General features: G+C 44.2%; 2 non-coding genes across 2 annotated transcripts; both read left to right on the top strand.

Annotated features, from left to right (window-relative positions):
• Positions 1-252: 252 nt before the first annotated feature.
• On the top strand, positions 253-341 carry trnar-ucg (transfer RNA arginine (anticodon UCG)). Its single transcript is given in 2 exon segments — positions 253-289; positions 306-341. It is a non-coding gene; the product is annotated as a tRNA-Arg (tRNA).
• A 245-nt stretch (positions 342-586) lies between these two features.
• Positions 587-668, top strand: trnas-gcu (transfer RNA serine (anticodon GCU)). Its single transcript has one exon. It is a non-coding gene; the product is annotated as a tRNA-Ser (tRNA).
• The last annotated feature ends 4,626 nt before the right edge of the window (positions 669-5,294 follow it).

Genomic DNA, 5,294 nt, shown 5'->3' with positions numbered 1-5,294 from the left:
GATTTTCTCATAAACCCGGGTCATCCTGTATTGTTTGAGAATGAGTATGATTTCAGCTGCAATGACCGATTTGTTAAACTGTGTGTTCCAATTTACATTGGGCTTGCCTGCGCCGGTGCGCACCCAGATCGCAGTGCATCTGTTCATTCACTCGAAATATGCTCCTCTTTTCCAAAATCGACTCCTTGATATTGCAGTTGCCCTGAATTTGCCCGCAATATACACAACAACACAAGAGCTGGTGTTGGCAGAGGCCGTGTGGCCTAATGGATAAGGCCTCTGACTTCGATTGCAACCGTAAATTTATCAGAAAATTGCAGGTTCGAGTCCTGCCGCGGTCAACTTAGCTCGCTACGTGAAATTTTATCTTCTTTGTTGTGATTCTGCCGAGAAACCAACCATCTCTTCCAGTCACTCACCTGAAGTAATGGAACGCTGTTTGCTTCAAGAATCTCATGGCAAGTTTTCATCATTGTCGATCTGCATGCACGGGCATAGCAAGCTGTGAAGTGGACTTTCTTGCACATTATTTCTGATTGGATACAAAAAGCAGGAGATTGAATGGCTGACGATGTGCTAAAACAGAGACGAGGTGGCCGAGAGGTTAAGGCGATGGACTGCTAATCCATTGTGCTCTGCACGCATGGGTTCGAATCCCATTCTCGTCGTCGTTGGCTTACAGCTTGACCACATTTTGACATTCACATTTAACCTCATCGCCAAATTCCCCTTTTACTTCCAGGGATGCTGTACTTTCCTCGTGTCATGTCTCAAATTAATAATATATTCGTCAAAAGGAGAACAGTTGCAGTACAATGGCGAGGGGCACTAATTAGATAGGTATCTGAGAGACAGCACATGCACGATGGGCCGAATATCATTTCTCACCACCGTCAGAATCTGAGAGCTGCGCTTTTCACTATCGGTGGCTCGTTGTTCCACGGTTATGATTCTCGCTTCGGAATGATCACATTTGAAATGCAAGAGGTCACGGGCCAAATCCCGGACGAGCCCCGTCATGCTTTACTCAAATTTCCGCTTCTAACACCGCTCGACATGTGAGAAAACAGACATATTTCACGTTAAAACTTGTGATTTTACGCCGCGGTCAACTTAGCTCGCTACGTGAAATTTTATATTCTATGTTTGATTCTGCCGATAAACTAACCATCTCTTCCACTCACTCACCTGAAGGAAAGGAAGGCTGTTTGCTTAAAGAATCTCATGGCAAGTTTTCATCATTGTCGATCTGCATGCACGGGCAGAGCAAGCTGTGAAGTGGACTTTCTTGCACGTTATTTCTGTTTGGATACAAAAAGCAGGAGATTGAATGGCTGACGATGTGTTAAAGCAGAGACGACGTGGCCGAGAGATTAAGGCGATGGACAGCTAATCCATTGTGCTCTGCACGCATGGGTTCGAATTCTCTTCGTCGTTGTCTTACAGCTTTGACCTTGCTGGTCGGTTTGTCATTTACATTTAAGTTCATCACCAAATTCCCCTTTCACTTGCAAGGATGCTGTACTTTGCTCATATCATGTCTCAAATTAATAATATATTCGTCAAAAGGATAACATATGTAGGACTGCAGAGAGGGGGACTAATTCGATAGTTCTCTGAGGGACAGCACAAGCACGATGTGCCTAATATCTTTTCTCACTACCGTCAGAATCTGAGAGCTACACTTTTTACTGTCGGCGGCTCTTTGGTCCAGGGGCATGATTCTTGCTTAGAGATGATCACATTTAATATGTGAGAGGTTCGCGGACGAGCACAGCCATTTTTTACTCAAAGTTCCATTTCTCACAGCCGGTCGACATGTGAGAAAACAGACACATTTCGTATTTAAACGTGTGATTTTGCGCCGATGTTCCCACAGCGTCCAAATCTAAGAGCAAAGATTTAATTCCCTTCCCACTGAATACTGCGGAGAGATTTGGTCACCTTGGTAACGGAATGGTCATTCTGTCATCACTTTCTAAACAATAGCATACAAGACAATGGGTCATCAATAAATGGTAAATGAATTAAACACTCTGCAATTGCATTGTAATCAATAGGAAATAAAATGCTGGATAATAATGGTGCAGGAAGTAGCTTATCTCTCGCAAAGATTAAGAATGATGTGTTTTGTGTACACACACACACGCACATAGCACCGACTCTGTGTGCAGTCTTTTCAGTTGTTCTACTTAACCTGATGCAATTTATTTCTTAGGACTTTAGGAACTTGCGGGAGCCAATCCAGCGATGTTTGCTGTGTCAGTATCTCAAGAGGTTGCGCGCCGTTGCTCCTCCCACTGCCCGGGGGAATGGGGCAGCTATTTAAAGGGACAGGGACTCTCTTTTCTCTGCCGATTTATACTTAAAGGAACAGTCCAGTTTATCTCAGTGTGTCAGCGGACTTCACTAACCGAGCTCCCATTAACATTCGCTCACTTCTGTATTGTCCTGTGATTGTAAAGCTGTCTATTCGATTGACTTGAGCCTTTCTAAAATGGCATATTGTTTTTATAATCCATTTGACTTGCTTGTTTAATTTGGAAAAATTTCATAATTGTGCAGTGTGATGAAGGTTTTGTTTAAAGGTGGAGTAAAATGTGTTTCAAAATATTATTTCCAACCCTCCGTCAACCCCCCACATTTTAGAACACTCTGCAATACTGACTGGGAAGTTCACAAGTTCGGTCCTTGGTCTGGGCTGTTAGTTGATCTCAGCCAAGGCAGCAGTTCAGGGGTTATAATTGTCCTCAGTACCACTGGGGTAAAATGAGTAAAAATTAGCCACTGCCCTTGATCTTGATACTGGTCCAGTGACATCAATTGGGAGGTTTGTGGATGTCATTTGGAGGTATGATTGGATTCGGCTTTGATGCCGACCACAGTGGAAATCCTGCTGCCACTCACTGAGTCGACTGATGGTGAAGCACCAGAGGTTAACAAATTTATGTGGAATTGCACCCAGCCAGATTCAGCATTTCCTGGAGAAAGTAACTCGTAGTTGATTTTAGACAGTAAGGATGGAGGGAGAGCGTCTAGAATATAGCTTTTACATCTTTGGAGGGACAGGAGGGGACAGAATGTCCTATAGAATCTAGATTTGTCTATTCTGAATTATATCCTGTACTTAAAGGGACAACTTTTGTAACCTACATTTGCAGGGTATTAGAATGGGAGAATCTGCAGCTTGGTAACTCAAACCAAACATCACGTCAAGATTTGAGAGATTCACCAGATTCATTAGGATCACGTTATCATCAGCCTTTGGTAAAACACCAATCACAGCGGTGAGAAACAGTAGATATGTTCTGTGCGTGGATAGAACTTCAATCATTCGTCAACCTCTAAGACTCGTGTGCCCAGCTGACTAAACACTGTAAATGTGGGGAATGTGGAAATGGATGCAGATATGCTTTCGGTGGAAACACATCAGGGAGAGGCCATTTACCAGCTGAGTGTGGAAAGAGATTCAGTCTCTCATCTCACCAACTTACATTCGAGGACTTAGACAACAGACTTTCTCCTGTGAATATCGAGCTGTGTTATTGGGCCATGATGTTTTTACTTGTCCATCTAGTTGACTGTAAACCTTTGACAATTAGTTGATGTGATCGGTTTACTTGTAGATATTTTAAAAAATACATTTACTGAGTGGATTCAAATTTAAATTGAAACCAGCTTTCCAGGGGTGATACTCTATTCACACATTGATGGTGAGAGAGATGCTGTGGACACACGAAAATTCCAGTATCTGTAAGTAATTAACAGACTGGATTTTGTGTTTAGTGATCCTGGGCGTGTAAGCTACCCCTGCCCTGGACATCAAGGCACTCTGGACGGTATGGGGACTGTGACTTGTCCTGAGAGTTACCAAAGGTCTGAGAACTGAAACAATCTAGAGTTAGAAAGGAGTAAAGGCGCAAAATGAAGCAGTCGATAACAAGACATCAATTTGTCTCCTCTTATCATGGAGACATCAAGTATCGACACACTGTTATTTGAAATATCAAAATAGTAAACTCCAGCCCAGTTTTATGGGTGGTTAACATCAGCAGAAACACATCCCAACTCACAGAATGAACACGATTCAGTCAGGATGTGATTAACAGCAGTAATAACAGTAGAACCCAAACCCTGCAGTCACTTGCGAACTCGCAATTCAAATGACTGAGTAAATCCCTTCCCACATTCCCCAGTGTGAACTCGCTGGAGTTTCAGCAAATCAGATGACTGAGTGAAACCTTGGCCATACACTGAGCAGGTGAATGGTCTCACCCCAGTGTGACTGTGATGATGGTTTTCTTGATCAGACGGGGAACTGAATCCCTTTCCACAGTCTCCACATTTCCATGATTTCTCCATGAAGCAGGTGTCCTTGTGTCTCTCCAGGTTGGACGATCAGTTGAAGTTTCGTCCACACACAGAACACGTGTAGCTTCTCTCCGCTGTGAATGGTGCGATGTTTTTCAGGCTGTGTAACTGGTTGAAGCTCTTTCCACAGTCAGTGCACTGGGACATTCTCACGCGGAAAGGATATGTGTGTCTCGGTGCTTTTACAGTCACACTGATGTTTGAAATATTTTCCCACAGACAGAACTGACAATTTTTTCTCCTTCCACATTCAAAGGAAGATGGTATTCATCATTTCCAGTTTACATGGTTGGGTAAGTACGCAAAGTGAGAATAAAATAAATGAGCTGCTGATTTTCTCTGCTGATCACTGGGCCTTTTGTGCTGGACCAATAGGTTGAACCCGGGCTGGCCCAATAGGATGTGCCTGGGTGACCCAATAGTGTGAGCCCGGTCTGGCCCAATAGTGTGAGCCCGGGCTGACCCAAGGAGATGAGACTGTGTTGGCCCATTTGGGTGAGCCTGGGCTGGCCCAATAGGGTTAGCGTGGGCTAGTCTCACCCAATAGGGTGAGGCGTGCTGGCCCAGGGTCACCAGACAACTATCAGAACAACAAGGCTCCCTATCAGGGGCCACTGAGCTGGACATAAGCATGTGACCAATCAAACTGACAGACATCCTGAAGCACCGCCCACCCGTTGTCCCTGCACACACGCACAACCTCTCTGAAAGAGCTGCACAAACCCATCTCCCTGTAGACTCAATTTACTGTAATTATTTCCTGAACAAGTGTGTGGGGACCTTTGCAGTTCCAGCTGTAGATTTAGTTTTAAATTCTCAGATAACTGATTTTACTGTCCGGTTCTTCCTTTTCCCGCCCTAAACTACATACACGGTCCCTGGTCGCCCTTTCCCTTTGTTCTCAGACCTGTTTATTTACAGCG

This window comes from Pristiophorus japonicus, unplaced genomic scaffold (assembly GCF_044704955.1).
Source record: "Pristiophorus japonicus isolate sPriJap1 unplaced genomic scaffold, sPriJap1.hap1 HAP1_SCAFFOLD_52, whole genome shotgun sequence".
NCBI lineage: Eukaryota > Metazoa > Chordata > Chondrichthyes > Pristiophoridae > Pristiophorus > Pristiophorus japonicus.
This window is presented reverse-complemented; position numbering and strand designations above follow the sequence as displayed.